This window comes from Anopheles funestus, assembly GCF_943734845.2.
Source record: "Anopheles funestus chromosome X unlocalized genomic scaffold, idAnoFuneDA-416_04 X_unloc_34, whole genome shotgun sequence".
Classification (NCBI taxonomy): Eukaryota; Metazoa; Arthropoda; class Insecta; order Diptera; family Culicidae; genus Anopheles; species Anopheles funestus.
The window spans coordinates 244,751-265,000 of NW_026045159.1; the positions used below are offsets into that span (position 1 = coordinate 244,751).

At 51.8% G+C, this 20,250-nt stretch overlaps 1 non-coding gene across 1 annotated transcript; it reads left to right on the forward strand.

Annotated features, from left to right (window-relative positions):
* The first annotated feature begins 19,695 nt into the window (after window positions 1-19,695).
* LOC125773451 (5.8S ribosomal RNA) lies at window positions 19,696-19,853 on the forward strand. The gene has a single exon (XR_007420114.1). It is a non-coding gene; the product is annotated as a 5.8S ribosomal RNA (ribosomal RNA).
* Window positions 19,854-20,250: the final 397 nt, after the last annotated feature.

A 20,250-nucleotide genomic window follows, 5' to 3' on the forward strand; every position in this document is an offset into this window, starting at 1 on the left:
ATGGGCCAAAAATGGTGCAAGTTGGACCAAAAATCCGAAAAAGTACCTAGGTAAATGCGATGGTTGTTCGTCGAATAGCTCCGGCCAGAGACATGGTAGCGATTAGTGGTGCATGGAAGAAATCTAGCCACAAGTGCCATCTACCCATGGCCAGAAGAAAGTGTGGCCATATCTTGGATACCGGCGGAGCTATGGGGCAAATATGGGCCAAAAATGGTGCAAGTTGGACCAAAAATCCGAAAAAGTACCTAGGTAAATGCGATGGTTGTTCGTCGAATAGCTCCGGCCAGAGACATGGTAGCGATTAGTGGTGCATGCAAGAAATCTAGCCACAAGTGCCATCTACCCATGGCCAGAACAAAGTGTGGCCATATCTTGGATACCGGCGGAGCTATGGGGCAAATACGGGCCAACAATGGTGCCAGGTGGACCAAAAATCCGACCAAGTGCGCGAGGCGCTTTCGTGAATAGCTCCGGCCACAGACATGGTAGCGATTAGTGGTGCATGGAAGAAATCTAGCCACAAGTGCCATCTACCCATGGCCAGAAGAAAGTGTGGCCATATCTTGGATACCGGCGGAGCTATGGGGCAAATATGGGCCAAAAATGGTGCAAGTTGGACCAAAAATCCGAAAAAGTACCTAGGTAAATGCGATGGTTGTTCGTCGAATAGCTCCGGCCAGAGACATGGTAGCGATTAGTGGTGCATGCAAGAAATCTAGCCACAAGTGCCATCTACCCATGGCCAGAACAAAGTGTGGCCATATCTTGGATACCGGCGGAGCTATGGGGCAAATACGGGCCAACAATGGTGCCAGGTGGACCAAAAATCCGACCAAGTGCGCGAGGCGCTTTCGTGAATAGCTCCGGCCACAGACATGGTAGCGATTAGTGGTGCATGGAAGAAATCTAGCCACAAGTGCCATCTACCCATGGCCAGAAGAAAGTGTGGCCATATCTTGGATACCGGCGGAGCTATGGTGCAAATATGGGCCAAAAATGGTGAAGTTGGACCAAAAATCCGATCAAGTGCGCGAGGCGCTTTCGTGAATAGCTCCGGCCACAGACATGGTAGCGATTAGTGGTGCATGGAAGAAATCTAGCCACAAGTGCCATCTACCCATGGCCAGAAGAAAGTGTGGCCATATCTTGGATACCGGCGGAGCTATGGTGCAAATACGGGCCAAAAATGGTGCAAGTTGGACCAAAAATCCGACCAAGTGCGCGAGACGCTTTCGTGAATAGCTCCGGCCACAGACATGGTAGCGATTAGTGGTGCATGGAAGAAATCTAGCCACAAGTGCCATCTACCCATGGCCAGAAGAAAGTGTGGCCATATCTTGGATACCGGCGGAGCTATGGTGCAAATACGGGCCAAAAATGGTGCAAGTTGGACCAAAAATCCGACCAAGTGCGCGAGACGCTTTCGTGAATAGCTCCGGCCACAGACATGGTAGCGATTAGTGGTGCATGGAAGAAATCTAGCCACAAGTGCCATCTACCCATGGCCAGAAGAAAGTGTGGTCATATCTTGGATACCGGCGGAGCTATGGGGCAAATATGGGCCAAAAATGGTGCAAGTTGGACCAAAAATCCGACCAAGTGCGCGAGGCGCTTTCGTGAATAGCTCCGGCCAGAGACATGGTAGCGATTAGTGGTGCATGCAAGAAATCTAGCCACAAGTGCCATCTACCCATGGCCAGAACAAAGTGTGGCCATATCTTGGATACCGGCGGAGCTATGGGGCAAATACGGGCCAACAATGGTGCCAGGTGGACCAAAAATCCGACCAAGTGCGCGAGGCGCTTTCGTGAATAGCTCCGGCCACAGACATGGTAGCGATTAGTGGTGCATGGAAGAAATCTAGCCACAAGTGCCATCTACCCATGGCCAGAAGAAAGTGTGGCCATATCTTGGATACCGGCGGAGCTATGGGGCAAATATGGGCCAAAAATGGTGCAAGTTGGACCAAAAATCCGAAAAAGTACCTAGGTAAATGCGATGGTTGTTCGTCGAATAGCTCCGGCCAGAGACATGGTAGCGATTAGTGGTGCATGCAAGAAATCTAGCCACAAGTGCCATCTACCCATGGCCAGAACAAAGTGTGGCCATATCTTGGATACCGGCGGAGCTATGGGGCAAATACGGGCCAACAATGGTGCCAGGTGGACCAAAAATCCGACCAAGTGCGCGAGGCGCTTTCGTGAATAGCTCCGGCCACAGACATGGTAGCGATTAGTGGTGCATGGAAGAAATCTAGCCACAAGTGCCATCTACCCATGGCCAGAAGAAAGTGTGGCCATATCTTGGATACCGGCGGAGCTATGGTGCAAATATGGGCCAAAAATGGTGAAGTTGGACCAAAAATCCGATCAAGTGCGCGAGGCGCTTTCGTGAATAGCTCCGGCCACAGACATGGTAGCGATTAGTGGTGCATGGAAGAAATCTAGCCACAAGTGCCATCTACCCATGGCCAGAAGAAAGTGTGGCCATATCTTGGATACCGGCGGAGCTATGGTGCAAATACGGGCCAAAAATGGTGCAAGTTGGACCAAAAATCCGACCAAGTGCGCGAGACGCTTTCGTGAATAGCTCCGGCCACAGACATGGTAGCGATTAGTGGTGCATGGAAGAAATCTAGCCACAAGTGCCATCTACCCATGGCCAGAAGAAAGTGTGGCCATATCTTGGATACCGGCGGAGCTATGGTGCAAATACGGGCCAAAAATGGTGCAAGTTGGACCAAAAATCCGACCAAGTGCGCGAGACGCTTTCGTGAATAGCTCCGGCCACAGACATGGTAGCGATTAGTGGTGCATGGAAGAAATCTAGCCACAAGTGCCATCTACCCATGGCCAGAAGAAAGTGTGGTCATATCTTGGATACCGGCGGAGCTATGGGGCAAATATGGGCCAAAAATGGTGCAAGTTGGACCAAAAATCCGACCAAGTGCGCGAGGCGCTTTCGTGAATAGCTCCGGCCACAGACATGGTAGCGATTAGTGGTGCATGGAAGAAATCTAGCCACAAGTGCCATCTACCCATGGCCAGAAGAAAGTGTGGCCATATCTTGGATACCGGCGGAGCTATGGGGCAAATATGGGCCAAAAATGGTGCAAGTTGGACCAAAAATCCGAAAAAGTACCTAGGTAAATGCGATGGTTGTTCGTCGAATAGCTCCGGCCAGAGACATGGTAGCGATTAGTGGTGCATGCAAGAAATCTAGCCACAAGTGCCATCTACCCATGGCCAGAACAAAGTGTGGCCATATCTTGGATACCGGCGGAGCTATGGGGCAAATACGGGCCAACAATGGTGCCAGGTGGACCAAAAATCCGACCAAGTGCGCGAGGCGCTTTCGTGAATAGCTCCGGCCACAGACATGGTAGCGATTAGTGGTGCATGGAAGAAATCTAGCCACAAGTGCCATCTACCCATGGCCAGAAGAAAGTGTGGTCATATCTTGGATACCGGCGGAGCTATGGGGCAAATATGGGCCAAAAATGGTGCAAGTTGGACCAAAAATCCGACCAAGTGCGCGAGGCGCTTTCGTGAATAGCTCCGGCCACAGACATGGTAGCGATTAGTGGTGCATGGAAGAAATCTAGCCACAAGTGCCATCTACCCATGGCCAGAAGAAAGTGTGGCCATATCTTGGATACCGGCGGAGCTATGGGGCAAATATGGGCCAAAAATGGTGCAAGTTGGACCAAAAATCCGAAAAAGTACCTAGGTAAATGCGATGGTTGTTCGTCGAATAGCTCCGGCCAGAGACATGGCAGCGATTAGTGGTGCATGCAAGAAATCTAGCCACAAGTGCCATCTACCCATGGCCAGAAGAAAGTGTGGCCATATCTTGGATACCGGCGGAGCTATGGGGCAAATATGGGCCAAAAATGGTGCAAGTTGGACCAAAAATCCGACCAAGTGCGCGAGGCGCTTTCGTGAATAGCTCCGGCCACAGACATGGTAGCGATTAGTGGTGCATGCAAGAAATCTAGCCACAAGTGCCATCTACCCATGGCCAGAAGAAAGTGTGGCCATATCTTGGATACCGGCGGAGCTATGGGGCAAATATGGGCCAAAAATGGGTAAAATTGTACGGTCCAAAGCCAAGGGTAAATTTTTTTATTCCTCTAATAACTTCTAGCACAGACATTGAATCGGTTGGTGATGTATGGATGAAATGTAGCAAACAGTTGGAACTACCCATAAAATCTTAAAGATTGACGATCCAATGTATAGAACCGGAGTAATGTGCGATACTTGGTGAAAAATCGAGTGAAAAATTAGCTATAAACTGTTTTTGGCCCATAACTCGAATACTAGACATCGGAAGGGGGGGTCGTAGAACGATTTTTTGTTGCCCTATCGATTCCCTATCGAACGAGCAAAAGTTGTTTTTTTGACCAAAAAGGACCCCTACTCTAGTAAAATTGGCCTGATTTTACTAGTCCCCGGTACCCGTACAGGCAAAATGAGCAAAATGCTCAAGTATGAATGGTTTTTGGCTAATAACTCGAATACTAGACGTCGCAGGGGGGTGTCGTGGAACAATTTTTGGTAGCCCTTGAAATTATCTATCGAATGACATATACTTGATTTTTTGACCAAAAAGTTCCTAGACTAGTAAAAATCGCATCATTTTACTAGAGTCGGGTACCCTGGACGAAAAACCGCTATAATTGCGGTTTTTGGCTAATAACTCGAATACTAGACGTCGCAGGGGGGTGTCGTGGAACAATTTTTGGTAGCCCTTGAAATTATCTATCGAATGACATATACTTGATTTTTGGCCAAAAAGTTCCCTAGACTAGTAAAAATCGCATCATTTTACTAGAGTCGGGTACCCTGGACGAAAAACCGCTTAAGTTGCGGTTTTTGGCTAATAACTCGAATACTAGACGTCGCAGGGGGGTGTCGTGGAACAATTTTTGGTAGCCCTTGAAATTATCTATCGAATGACATATACTTGATTTTTTGACCAAAAAGTTCCTAGACTAGTAAAAATCGCATCATTTTACTAGAGTCGGGTACCCTGTACGAAAAACCGCTATAGTTGCGGTTTTTGGTCAATAACTCGAATACTAGACGTCGGAGGGGGGTGCCGTAGAACAATTTTTTGTAGCCCTTGAAATTACCTTTCGAATGATATATAGTGGTTTTTTGGTCAAACAGTGACCCCGAGACTAGTAACCCTCCATACACAAAACCGCCTAAAAAGTTTTGGTTTTGCAAAATTTTGAAAAGTGCGTCAAAAAAATTTTTTCAAAAAGTACCAAATCGTGATCAGAACTCACTATAGACCATAAAAAGTGAAATCCGATGGTCATTTGCAACACTTGGTCAATCGAGAAAAATTTCACTTTTTTACTAGAGTCGGGTACCCTGAACGAAAAATCGCTCAAGTGATGGTTTTTGGCCAATAACTCGAATACTAGACGTCGGAGGGGGGTGCCGTAGAACAATTTTTTGTAGCCCTTGAAATTACCTTTCGAATGATATATAGTGGTTTTTTGGTCAAACAGTGACCCCGAGACTAGTAACCCTCCATACACAAAACCGCCTACAAAAACTTTGTTTTGAAAAATTTTGAAAAGTTCAAAAAAATTTTTTTTTCAAAAACTACTAAAACGTGATAAGAACTTACTATAGACCATAAAAAGTGATATCCGATGATAATTTGCAAAAGTTGGTAACTAGTAAAAAATTTCACTTTTTTACTAGAGTCGGTGCAACGAGAAAAAAAAAGTCCGTGATGGAGAAAAATGGCACGTTTTCCACGCCTGTACGCTTTCGTTTACTATATAGGGGGTAGGTGAGCCAGAAGCATGATTTTGACTGAGTATGTATCTTTATGAATTGGACCCTTCTAAATCGATTGAGACTACCCCCAGGACGATCGGACGACTGCTTCTGGCTCAAAATGTGGTTTTTAGATTTTGATCGTCAATTATGCGAGAAAAAATCGATTAGAAGTAAAGATACGAAATGCTTGGTCTAAGTTGGGAAACGACTTCGGATATTTGTTGGACGTTGTCGTAGAAGGTCCGAGGACCAAGGAAAAGTGATTTCCAAGTGGATTTATGCACTATTAGTCGATGGTAAGATGTGAAATTAGTAGAACTTACCATACAATTTGCGAAGTTGAAGCAATCGGTTGATGATTATGGTACTGTCTGTCCAATTTGGTGGTTCGGAATGAGTGAAACGATGTTGATGATGGATAGACGTTGCGATTGCCCCCGATCGGGGAACAAATAGTGGTCTTTAAGGTCCAAGTACCTATGTTTTGGTAAGCAGAACTGAGAGTTAAAGGATGAAAGTCGGCCATTCCTAATATCATCCTATCGGTGGTTCGCGAGTTGTTTGAGGACCGGAGCAGCTCGCGATGAAACGGTCCTAGGGTATTGGTTATCCATCCAAGGAAGAGTAAATGCGATCCTAGATGTGTGTCGTTGGCCGTTCTACCGGCATCGCCTATAGATGAGATATCGACGGGCATGCCTTACTCGAAAGTTGAATTCTAGGATCGATGGTCAAACAGACCTATGAGCGATAAACCAAACTGAACACGTATTGATGTCGGCTTTTCCTATCATTTGATGCCGCAGGTTGTTTAGGGACCGGAGCAACTTGCGGCCGAGACGGTCCCCGGGGGTTTCTTTCTCCAAGGAGTGGAAACTATTAAGCAAGAGTTGTAGCAAGATACGATCCTCTGATGTGTCGTTGGCCGTTCATGCGGTATCGCCTGTCGATGAGATATCGATGGGCATGCCTTACTCTACCGACCTTCTAATTGAGAGTATTAATCAGGGATCGATGGTCAAACAAGACCAATGAGCGATAAACCAAACTGAACACGTATTGATGTCGGCTTTTCCTATCATTTGATGCCGCAGGTTGTTTAGGGACCGGAGCAGCTTGCGGCCGAGACGGTCCCCGGGGGTTTCTTTCTCCAAGGAGAAGAAACGATTAAGCAAAAGTTGTAGCAAGATACGATCCTCTGATGTGTCGTTGGCCGTTCAAGCGGTATCGCCTGTCGATGAGATATCGATGGGCATGCCTTACTCTCCCGACTGGATTACTGAGAGTTTAATCAGGGATCGATGGTCAAACAGACCAATGAGCGATAAACCAAACTGAACACGTATTGATGTCGGCATTTCCTATCATTTGTCGCAGGTTGTTTAGGGACCGGAGCAGCTTGCGACCGAGACGGTCCCCGGGGGTTTCTTTCTCTAAGGAGTGGAAACGATTAAGCAAAAGTCGTAGCAATAATCGATCACCTGATGTGTCGTTGGCCGTTCTTGCGGTATCGCCTGTCGATGAGATATCGATGGGCATGCCTTACTCTCCTGACTGTTTAATTGAGAGTTATAATCAGGGATCGATGGTCAAAAAGACCTATGAGCGATAAACCAAACTGAACACGTGTTGATGTCGGCATTTCCTATCATTTGTCGCAGGTTGTTTAGGGACCGGAGCAGCTTGCGACCGAGACGGTCCCTTCCCGAAAGATGGTGAACCGAGTCGTCTGGCGTAAAAACCGGACGACTCGAAAGGGCTTGACCCTTTCAAGTGAGCGATAATCACATTCTACGCTCAGTTCGACAGCTACAAGGCAATCACTCGCTATGTTCAGAGCTAATACATGCAACATGCCGGCATTGTTTCCACCGACGCATGGATTCAAGACTGGTGCACTTATTAGTTAAACCGTTCGCCTCCGGGTGTTTCGAGTTCAAGTCTGGATGAGGATTGATCTTGCTGGTAATAGCTTGAGCCCCTGAATAAGGGGTCGAAGCGTACATCTTGAGACCATGTACAACATATTACCAAATCGGCACCATGGGTTCGGGTGCAAGTGATGTAACCGTGAAAGATGTTGAGCAGCCCAACATCGGTTTACACACGCATAATAGGAAGGCAGCGCTGTCGACTGGTCAGTCGTGTAAGAAGTGTGCATTATCGATCACAAATATATTGGTGATCTGTAGGTTGCGCATACACCATGCCCGGTGTAAAGTGCCGTGGTCCCCCCCGGGGGGCTGCATCAAACCGTTCGCCACGCGAACTACCCAATGGAACGAACTCTATGCATTTAATAAGAAGAAGAGATGATAATGAAACACGGTCGATTTAAGAGTTGAAAACGTTGAAATACCTATAAGCAAGTCTTAAGTTGGTGGTGACCGTTACGCCCCAACAAATTGGTGCCTTACCCTACACCAAAGAGCCATTCAACATGGTTCAAGTGAGCGATAATCACGCTCTACGCTCAGTATGACAGCTGCAAGGCAATCACTCGCTAAGTTCAGAGCTAATACATGCAACACGCCGGCATTGTTTCCACCGACGCATGGATTCAAGACTGGTGCACTTATTAGTTAAACCGTTCGCCTCCAGGTGTTTCGAGTTCAAGTCTGGATGAGGATTGTTCTTGCTGGTAATAGCTTGAGCCCCTGAATAAGGGGCCGAAGCGTACATCTTGAGAGTAAATGTACAACATATTACCAAATCGGCACCGTGGGTTCTGGTGCAAGTGATGTAACCATGAAAGATGTTGAGCAGCCCAACATCGGTTTACACACGCATAAGGGGTTTATTGTTATCTGTAGGTTGCGCATACACCATACCCGGTGTAAAGTGCCGTGGTCCCCCAGGGGGCTGCATCAAAACGTTCGCCATGCGAACTACCCAATGGAACGAACTCGATGTATTGAAAGAGATGAACAATTAATAGCGAGAATAGGGGCCCGGAAGCAATTCCGCGGCCCTACGGTCGATTCAAGAGTTGAAACGTTGTACAATCGTGGATAGCACCTAGTGCTAATATGGTGAGAGATAATGTGTGAGGAAATTTAGTTTCCTAAAGTTTAGTTAGTGGTTTCCGTTGTGCCCTAACAAACTTAAAGTTGGTGGTGACCGTTACACCCCAACAAATTGGTGCCTTACCCAACACCAAAGAGCCATTCCATATGGTTCTAGAGAGAGAGAGTTGTGTGGAAATTTATTTCCCACTAAGCGAGTGTGTGTCTGTAGTGGAACGAATTCTGGTTGATCCTACCAGTAATATACGCTTGTCTCAAAGGTTAAGCCATGCATGTCTAAGTACAAACATAAATGAATGTGAAACCGCATAAGGCTCAGTATAACAGCTATAATTCACAAGATCATCCTACCACTAGTTACTTGGATAACTGTGGAAAATCCAGAGCTAATACATGCAACATGCCGGGACTGTTGCCCTCGCGGGTAGCTGAACTGGTGCACTTATTAGTTAAACCAATCGCCTCCGGGCGGCTTGAGTTGAAGTCTGGATAAGGACGCAGATCGTATGGTCGCTTGTCGACTGACGACAGATCTTTCAAATGTCTGCCCTATCAACTATTGATGGTAGTGTAGAGGACTACCATGGTTGCGACGGGTAACGGGGAATCAGGGTTCGATTCCGGAGAGGGAGCCTGAGAAATGGCTACCACATCCAAGGAAGGCAGCAGGCGCGTAAATTACCCAATCCCAGTACGGGGAGGTAGTGACGAGAAATAACAATATGGACCTCTCTAACGATGGTCCATAATTGGAATGAGTTGAGTATAAATCCTTCAACAAGGATCAAGTGGAGGGCAAGTCTGGTGCCAGCAGCCGCGGTAATTCCAGCTCCACTAGCGTATATTAAAGTTGTTGCGGTTAAAACGTTCGAAGTTGATTGCCCGTCCAGACACGTGACCGCCACGGGCGCCCGGTTACACGCCGGGGCCGTTCGTGCGCGCGCTCACGGCTGCGACTCACAATGGTGTACTTGGGCGTTACTCTGTGAACGAGTACCGTGCTACCGGTTAACTCCGGCACGGGCTCCTCATGGTGCTCAAGATACTCACATTTACCTTGAACAAATTAGAGTGCTCAAAGCAGGCTAAGACAAAGCGTCCGGCCCCCCCGTGGGGTTGGCGTTGGCCGAGAATAATCTTGCATGGAATAATGGAATATGACCTCGGTTTATACGATTTCGTTGGTTTGTCAGAAACCTAGAGGTAATGATTAACAGAAGTAGTTGGGGGCATTGGTATTACGGCGCGAGAGGTGAAATTCGTAGACCGTCGTAGGACCAACTGAAGCGAAAGCGTTTGCCATGGATGCTTTCTTTAATCAAGAACGAAAGTTAGAGGATCGAAGGCGATTAGATACCGCCCTAGTTCTAACCGTAAACGATGCCAATTAGCAATTGGGAGACGCTACCCCTATTCGGTGCTCTCAGTCGCTTCCGGGAAACCAAAATCGGGTTCCGGGGGAAGTATGGTTGCAAAGTTGAAACTTAAAGGAATTGACGGAAGGGCACCACAAGAAGTGGAGCTTGCAGTCGCAATCGAGAGCTCGACCCGAGCGGACGTGTCTTCACAGTGCTCCGAGTAGTGAGAGAGTATCGGTGAGAGCGAGAGAGCGGGAGAGAAAGTTGTCCGTATGACAAACAGTAGTGAGCGTGTGTACGTGTGTATGTGAAGCGTAAGAAAAAGTGACGCTTACGCACTATTTCTTTGGTTGCGATTTGTACGGTTTTTCGTGATTGAAATCGTAAATCGAATTATTTGTGCGTGTGCGCTTTTAAGAGGTGAAGATTTTAAGACATTATTTGTGAAAATCGGTGAAGTTTTGTGAAAGAATTACGCAACATTGTGAAATTGGCAAATCGACCGTGTGTTCCGTGTCGACAAGTGTGTGCGCGGGCACGCATGTGTTCCGCGCTAGTGAGTGCGAGGGCGAGCTTGAATTGGACATTCTAGAAGCATCTAGACATTTTTCGACTGTTGCCGTGCGTGTGTGTGTACGTGTGTTGGTGGGTGCACGACCGCGTGGAACTTTCGCGGATATTCATTCTAGAACATTCTAAAAGCATCTAGAAATTTTTCGACTGTTGCCGTGCGTGTGTGTGTACGTGTGTTGGTGGGTGCACGACCGCGTGGAACTTTCGCGGATATTCATTCTAGAACATTCTAGAAGCATCTACACATTTTTCGACTGTTGCCGTGCGTGTGTGTGTACGTTTGGTGGGAGCACGAGCGCGTGGAACTTTCGCGGATATTCATTCTAGAACATTCTAAAAGCATCTAGAAATTTGTCGACTGTTGCCGTGCGTGTGTGTGTACGTGTGTTGGTGGGTGCACGACCGCGTGGAACTTTCGCGGTTGTTGCCGCGCGTGGTGTTGCCGCGAGTGTGGTGTTGCCGCGCGTGGTGTTGTCGCGAGTAGTGTTGTCGCGAGTGGTGTTGCCGCGAGTGTGGTGTTGCCGCGAGTGTGGTGTTGCCGCGCGTGTGGTGTTGCCGTGCGCGGTGTTGCCGCGCGTGTGTGAGTTTGCGCGCGAACGCGTGGCTTCCTTTTGCCCGTGCGTGTGTGAGTGTGCGCGCGGGCGCGTGTGTTCGTGAGCGCGTGGAACTTTTCTTTTCTCGCCTGTTGCCGGGCGTGGCTTCTTTTTCCCGCGTGTGTGAGTGTTCGTGAGCGCGTTGAACTTTCTAGCCTCTTGCCGGGCGTGGCTTCTTTTCCCGCGTGTGTGCGTGATCGCGAGCGCGTTGAACTTTTTCGCTTGTTGCCGGGCGTGGCTTCTTTCTTCCGCGCGTGTGTGTGTTCGTGAGCGCGTTGAACTTTTTCACTTGTTGCCGGGCGTGGCTTCTTTCTTCCGCGCGTGTGTGTGTTCGTGAGCGCGTTGAACTTTTTCACTTGTTGCCGGGCGTGGCTTCTTTCTTCCGCGCGTGTGAGTGTTCGTGAGCGCGTTGAACTTTTTCGCTTGTTGCCGGGCGTGGCTTCCTTTTCCCGCGCGTGAGCGTTGCCGGGCGTGGCTTCCTTTTGCCCGCGCGTGCGTGTGGGAGTGTTTCTCATAGCGGCTTGTAGTCGGGGACAAACGCGGTGGCGGGGGGTAATAACCCGCCACCATGGAAACGCGAGCGAGAGGACGAACGTTATCGGTCGATGAGCGTCCTACCGTCGCAATAAAGAAGCCGTTGGGTGAGAAGAAACTCGCGACCATCGCCGAGGAACCGGCATCGGCAGGAGTGCCAGCGCGGACCATGGCGACGGGAGGAGGTAAATCGGCGGGAGCAGCGACGAAGCCGGCATCTTCCACCGGGGTTTCCACCGGGGAAGTGCGCCGGATGCTGGCGGATGCGAAGGCGGATAACGAAATGACGATCGGTATCGTCAAACGACTGGAGGAACAGATTCAGATGCTGCGCCTTCAAATTGAGGCCTCCAACGAACAACTGAAGGAGGCGCGACAGGAGGCGAAGGAGGCGCGAGAAGAGGCTCGGGTGCGCGAGGCGGAATACCGTGAAGAGGCTCGGGCACGCGAGGCGGAACACCGTGAAGAGCTCCGGAAGGAGAAGGAGCTCTTTAACGCTCTTTTGGCGCAAACCCTGGGGGGAACAGGCGCAGCTCGGCCGGAGAGCCAGCAGGAGCTGCAGCGTGAGCAGGAGATGATCCGGAGGCTGGAAAGCCAGCAACGGCAGGAACAGCGGCAGCAGCTGGAGGAGCAGCAGCGCCAACGGTGGCGTAAACAGCAGCCGCAGCAACAACAACAGCAGCGGCCACCTGCGCAGGAGTGGCCGACGGTTCAGCAGAGCGGGCGTGTTCAGCGTCGGGGCGCGGTGAAGTCGACACCCCCGGCGGTGCTAGATCATCCGGGAGAGTGGGTGGAGGTCGTTAGCGGCAACCGCCGTAATAACAAGCGGAATGGAGCGAATCTGCCCCGGCAGCCAGCCCAGAAGCAGCCAGCGCACCGGCAGTATCAACAGTGGGCGCACCAGCGAGGGGGGCAGCAGCAGCAGCGGTTGGAGATACACCAGCAAGAGAAGCGGCGTCCGCGAAAGAAGCGTCCGGACGAGATCATCGTGGTGCCCGCCCCGGGAGTATCGTATAAAGATATGTATGTAAAGCTCCGGAGCAGCCCGCGGATTGCAGACTTCCAGCGGCAAATCGGTGTCGGCAGAAGAACGCCGAAGGACCACCTCCTGCTGCCTTTGTCGCGTGATGTAGACAGCGCGGCACTGAGAGATATCATTGAGGAGGTGATCGGGGATAGCGGATCCGTCACGGTCAAGACGGAAATGGCTGAGGTCGTCATGACGGGCATCGATAATATGATTGACGAGGAGGCAATCAAGAAGGCGCTCAGGACCTCGCTAGGTAAGCAGTCATTGGTGGCCAACGTCAATCTCTGGGAGCGCCGAGATATGACAAAGCGGGCTCGCGTGCGCCTCCCACGAGCAGAGGCTGAGCTCGTCAAAGATCGCCGCCTGGAGCTGGGATACACATACTGTGTGGTGCATGAGGCCCCCAAAGTATCGGGTCATCTGACTCGGTGCTTCCGGTGCCTGGAGCGGGGGCACATCGCCGCTACGTGCACGGGAGAGGACCGGTCAAAGCGCTGCTTGCGGTGCGGTGACCACACACACAAGGCGTCGGTTTGCACTAACGTCATCAAGTGCATGTTGTGTGGCGGCGCCCACCGTATTGGTGCCGCAGCCTGTGGTGGACAACCCTCGGATTAACATGGATGTGCTGCAAATAAACGTTAATCGCAGTAGGAGCGCGCAAGACCTTGCGCTCAACACAATGAGGGTGGAGCGGGCGGATGTCTGCCTCATGGTAGAGCTGCACAGTGTCCCCAGGAACAACGGGAACTGGGTAGCCGACAGGGACGGGAAGGTGGCCATCATAGCCAGCAGCGAGGCGTATCCGATCCAGCAGGTGGTCTCCGTGACGCAGTCAGGGATCGCGGCTGCCCGGATCAATGGCGTCCTCTTCGTTTGCTGCTACGTGTCGCCTTCAGCAGGCGTCCCTGAGTTTGAGGAGATGATGCAGCGCATCGACGTGTTGGCGAGAGGTCACCCGCGCGTCGTCTTTGCGGGTGATCTCAACGCGTGGCATACTGCTTGGGGGAGTGGACGCACCAACGCGAAAGGAGAAGCCGTGATCCAGCTTGTCGACAGCTTGGGGCTGGAGATTTTAAACACCGGCACCGCCCCAACCTTCCTGGGCAACGGAGTGGCTCGTCCGAGCGTAGTAGATGTTTCCTTTGCCAGCCGCAGCATCACCGGTGATAATATCTCTCCGGAGCGTCGGTGGAGGATATTAGGCAGATACTCATACAGCGACCATGTTTACATTCGGTTTGCTGTAGGGGAGCTGCTCCAGCGGCCAGCGGCGGATCGTCGTCGTCAGGAGGGTCCTTCCGTACGGGAAAGCGGCACGAGGTGGCGAGCCCGTCAGTTTGACGCTCAGCTTTTCGGCGTAGCGCTCGACGTAACCTCGTTCGCTGAACGGGTTACAAGTGCCGAAAGCTTGGAGCAAGTCCTGACGGAGGCCTGTGATGGAACCATGGCGCGAGTGTTCCCGTCACAGGGTCACTCGGGGCGCCCTGCGTACTGGTGGACGCCAGCGATTGGGGTTCTGTGCGAGGACTGCCGCCTCGCCAAGGAACGCCTGGAAGCTGCCACCAACGAGGAGGTGCAGATTGCTGCAGCCGGTGATCTCCTCCAGGTGCGGACCGCCCTGGAGACAGCAATCAATGACAGCAAAAAGGCGCACTTTGATGAGATGCTGCGGGGCCTTGCGGAGGATGAAACGGGACAGTGGTTCCGCAACGTGCTGAGCCGCCTTCGCGGAAGCTGGACGGCGAGGGAGCGCGATCCGTCGGTGTTAGAGGGCGTCGTCTCTACTCTGTTCCCCCAGCATCCTCCGGTTGACTGGCCATCGTCACCAGGCCAAGTCCTGGAGAGGGGGGGAGGAGGAACCTGTTCGGGACGTCACGGTGCAGGAGCTGCTGGACATCGCAAGCTCGCTGAACCCGAGGAAGGCTCCGGGGCTCGATGGCGTGCCGAACGCCGCTTTGACGGCCGCCATTCGGAAGCATCCGGACACCTTTAGGACGCTGTTTCAGGAGTGTTTGAACAACGAGCGGTTCCCGGATGCGTGGAAAAAGCAGAAGCTGGCCCTTATCCCCAAGCCGGGTAAGCCGCCAGGGCTCGCTTCATCTTTCCGCCCGATTCTGCTGTTAAACAACCCGGGGAAGGCGTACGAGCGGTTGCTGCTGTCGCGTATCAATGACGTCATCGAAGATCCGGAATCACCGAGGCTGGCAGGAAACCAATACGGGTTCAGGAGGGGCCGTTCGACGGTGCAGGCGATCCAGCTGGTGGTGGATGCGGGCCGTCACGCGATGTCTTTTGGCCGCACTAACAACAGAGACAAACGCTGCCTGCTAGTTGTGGCGCTTGATGTGCGCAATGCGTTCAATACTGCCAGCTGGCAGTGCATCGCAGCAGCCCTGGAGGAGAAAGGCGTGCCGAGACAGCTCCGCAACATCCTAGGAGATTACTTCGCCAACAGGGAGCTCGTCTATGACACCACAGACGGGCCCGTTACACGCCGAGTGACTGCAGGTGTTCCGCAGGGGTCCATTCTGGGCCCGACACTGTGGAACATCATGTATGACGGCGTGTTGCGGGTCGAGCTTCCTGAAGGGGCCAGCGTCATCGGCTATGCGGATGACATAGCAGTCTTGGCACGGGGTTGCACACCAGAGGAGGCGGCATCGGTGGCCGAACAGGCGGTGGGAGCGATTGCGGCCTGGATGGAGAACCATCATCTGCAGCTCGCTCCGGAGAAAACAGAAGGCGTAATGATCTCCAGTCTGCGGAGAGGCCTGCTGAGGGTGCCGTTCCGCGTCGGGGACACCATCATACAAAGCAGGCAGTCGATCCGGTATCTGGGGGTCCAGATCCACGACCACCTGTCGTGGAAGCCGCACGTGGAGCTGTCGACGGCTAAAGCCCTCCGCGTCGTAGGCGTGGTCACCTCAGTGATGAGGAACCACAGTGGGCCCCAGGTGGCCAAGCGTCGGCTGTTGGCGGCGGTGGCGGAGTCCATCATCCGCTATGCTGCCCCCGTGTGGTCCGAGGCGACGGATCTGCAGTGGTGCCGGAGGAAGCTGGCCCAGGTGCAGAGGCCCTTGGCACGTGGTGTCACCAGCTCGTTCGTGTCGGTGGCCTACGAGACAGGAGTGGTGCTGGCAGGCCTGTTGCCGTTCAGGCTGCTGGTACGAGAGGACGCAAGGTGCCATCGGAGGCTCCTAGCTGCCCCGGGCGCCAGCCGCAAGGACATCCGGCTGGAGGAGCGGCAGAGGACTCTCCAGGAGTGGCAGCGAGCGTGGGACGCGGCGGCCGCAGCTCCAACGGCCAGCCGGTACGTGGTGTGGGCCCACCGAATGATCCCGGACTTGCACCTGTGGATGGGTAGGCGGCATGGAGAGGTGGATTTCCACCTCTCGCAGGTATTAACCGGACACGGATTCTTCCGGGAATACCTCCATGTCTGCGGTTTTGCCCCATCGGCGGAGTGTCCACGGTGCCCGGGGTCGGTTGAGTCGGTGGCTCATGTGCTGTTCCGGTGCGATGTCTTCCACGAGATCCGGGTGGAGTTGCTGGGACATGGCACTAACGATCCAGTTAGTGAGGACAATCTCGGTATGAAGCTGTTGGAGAGCCCCGAGCGGTGGGATAACATCCAGGAAGCTGCACGTAGAATAACGAAGGTGTTGCAGCAGCTTTGGCGGGAGGACGAGCTGCAGCTCAACCTCAATGCACACCTTGCAGCACCACCGACGGGAGCATCAACGGAGGACGCCGGTTCTCAAGAAGGCGAGCAGGTGTCCGTTGACGGTGTGGCGGAACTCTTCCGGTCAAACCGTGGTCGAGCTAGACGGACCAGAAGAGGTCGCTGGAGGGAGGAAGAACGGGCGGAAGTGCGCCTTGCATCCGCATTGGCAGCAGCCGAACGTGAACGTGAGAACAACATCCTGATGGCGGCGGTAAGGGCGGAGGCAGCTGGCGAAGCTCCACCACCCATCCCCACGAGAGGACGCGGACGGCCTCCTTCTCCGAGGCTGATAAGAGCGCGGCATGAGCGGAGACTGTTCCTGCAACGTGTGTACCGTCAACGCGCCAGAGAAGGGACTCTGCCACCAGTCCCACGAGGTAGAAGTCGAAGAAGTAGGTCGGCCCCTTCGGAAGCTGAGGTCATCAGACGGCGGGTGAGAAGGCGTGAAATGGAACGGCTACGCCGAGCGTCACGAAGGGTTCCATCTAATCAGGGAGCGCGTGAGGCGTTATCCGCGGACTCCCTGGCCGCCGTCACAGAAGCAACAACCTCCGGTCGTTAAGTAAGGGGGGAAATGGGCTTGATGGGCTTGATGGGCCAGATGGGAAAGCGAACGAAAATTGCGTGAAGAATTGCGAAAGAATTGCGTTTTGGATTGAAATGTTATGCGAAATAATAAAAATGTAACAATAAAGGCGATGCCATGATCCGGCGTTAGATACTCCTGGCCCCAAGCCCCGCTAGGGAACGGGTCCAGGAGAGGGAGATGGGGATTATAATGTAAGGTACTTTAAGCTTACACTGAATAAAATCCTTGAGTATTAAAAAAAAAAAAAAAAGAAGTGGAGCTTGCGGCTTAATTTGACTCAACACGGGAAAATTTACCAGGTCCAAACTTATCGAGGTAAGACAGATTGATAGCTCTTTCTCAAATTTAAGGGTAGTGGTGCATGGCCGTTCTTAGTTCGTGGAATGATTTGTCTGGTTAATTCCGATAACGAACGTGACTCAAACATGCTAACTAGAACGCTGTCAGCAGTGCGCCTCCGGGCGCACCTGACGTTACAGCCGGGCGGCGCCTTCACGGGCGGTCGTCGGCTACGTTTGCCCTGCTTAGCGGGACAACTTGTGTTTAGCAAGCTGAGAATGAGCGATAACAGGTCCGTGATGCCCTTAGATGTTCTGGGCTGCACGCGTGCTACAATGTGGGTCGCAGCGTGTTCTCGCCAATAGGCGCCCCCATTCCGAGAGGAACGGGAAATCACTAAAATGCCCATCTAGTCGGGATTGGGGACTGCAACGGTCCCCATGAACCTGGAATTTCTAGTAAGCACTAGTCATTAGCTAGTGCTGATTACGTCCCTGCCCTTTGTACACACCGCCCGTCGCTACTACCGATGGATTATTTAGTGAGGTTTCTGGAGGCTTACCTTCCGCGGTTCCTTCGTGAGCTGCAGCTGGCATGGCTGAAGTTGACCGAACTTGATGATTTAGAGGAAGTAAAAGTCGTAACAAGGTTTCCGTAGGTGAACCTGCGGAAGGATCATTACTGATGATCGTCCGCGAGTGACCAACCATGGGCTGCCTTCGGTGTAGCTCGGTCGCTCGCTTGCTATGTGTCAGAATTTGTTGAAAGCCAACTCGTTCGTTGTACACTTTGATGGGTGACCATCACTGTGTCTCCGTGCCGAGCTAGATCTCCCCTAGCCGTAAGGCACTTGAACGCCCCTTCGACGACGAGTTGCATGTGTGTGGTATGTGTCAGAATCTGGTGAAGCTTTCTGCATGTGATGTGCCTTGTGTGGATCCGTGGCCATTGCATTGTGTCTGGTGTGTAGGTACCCAGACACTTAGAACGCTTGCGCGGAAAGCAAACTCGATCGTTGTACACTTTGATGGGCAACCATCACTGTGTCTCCGTGCCGTGCTAGATCTCCCCTAGCCGTAAGGCACTTTGAACGCCCCTTCGACGACGAGTTACAAGAGTGTGGTATGTGTCATAATCTGGTGAAGCTTTCTGCATGTGATGTGCCTTGTGTGGATCCGTGGCCATTGCATTGTGTCTGGTGTGTAGGTACCCAGACACTTAAGCAAACTCGATCGTTGTACACTTTGATGGGCGAGCATCACTGTGTATCCGTGCCGTGTAAGAGCTCCCCTGGCCATCAGGCACTTGAAAGGTCCTTCGACGACGAGTTACAATAGTGGTGTGTTAGATACGTCAGATTACGGTGTCTACTAGTGTGCAATACGTATCCGGCTACGGCACGGAACGAACGGGAACTGTGGTGCAGACAAACAAGAGTTAAGCCTATTAGTCATTAACTCTAAGGACGGGGCCATGGGGCGGTACACAAAGGATACGGATGAGCGAGTATGCAGGCCCAATACTCAATAGCTCGATCCGATCCAAGCACATGAGTTGACTGCGGCGCCAGGTTAACCAATGTGCTAGATTCTATTTGGCCAGTAGAATCTTGTGTCTTACGCGATTTGATACCAAGACACCAGAACGAAAGTTAGTTGAAGAGTGATTAAACTCTTATGAAGAATGGTTGTGCAATCACAACTTATGACTTTAACCTATAAAGTGGATATGGACTATCAATTATAACATGGGGCACACACCATGTTCTCGATCCAATCCACGCACACGAGTTGCCTGAGTAGCGACAGGTATACCGATGTGCAATACGTATCCGGCCATAGGCACGGAACGAACAGGAACTGTGGTGCAGACATACAAGGGCCATGGGGCGGTACGCAAAGGATACGGATGAGCGAGTATGCAGGCCCAATACTCAATAGCTCGATCCGATCCAAGCACATGAGTTGACTGCGGCGTCAGGTTAACCGATGTGCTAAGAGAGTTGTTCCTGGGCCTTCAAAGTGACTTCAAAACTATCTTAGCGAATGGTGGCCATGGGCGTAGACATGAGCCACAAGTCACAAGGCCTGGGACTATTGGGTAATAAAGACAACTTAGTCAGAAAGTTAGTCTTTGGACGTACCACCGGGATTGTGTTACATTGGGAACCTTACTATAAAACCCTAGGCAGGGGATCACTCGGCTCATGGATCGATGAAGACCGCAGCTAAATGCGCGTCACAATGTGAACTGCAGGACACATGAACACCGATAAGTTGAACGCATATTGCGCGTCGGACGATTAAACCCGGCCGATGCACACATTCTTGAGTGCCTATCAATTCCTTGATATACAACAAACCAAACTTCAGGGTGGAGCGTGCCACAATAGAACACTATGGCGAGCAGCCCGTCTAGTGTCGTGGGGGAAACACGCTTCCACACTGTGCATAATGGCGTGCTCGGGACCTTTGTTGGGACCGCAGGGCGCTGAAAGTAAAGGGGTGAACCGCATAAATCGCACGCACGTAAACGCGCACACACACAAATAGAGTGAGACGTATCGTAGGATACCGCTAAGAGTACGTTGTGAAACATGGGGAAATTCAATCGAAAACCTCTTTGATGTCCAAGATTTCGTTGACCGTATCCGTCGTAATACTGGATCAACGTGCTTGGGGGAAAACGTCAAAGGGTTTTATAATAGTGGTGCATGATTAACCCATCGATGCCC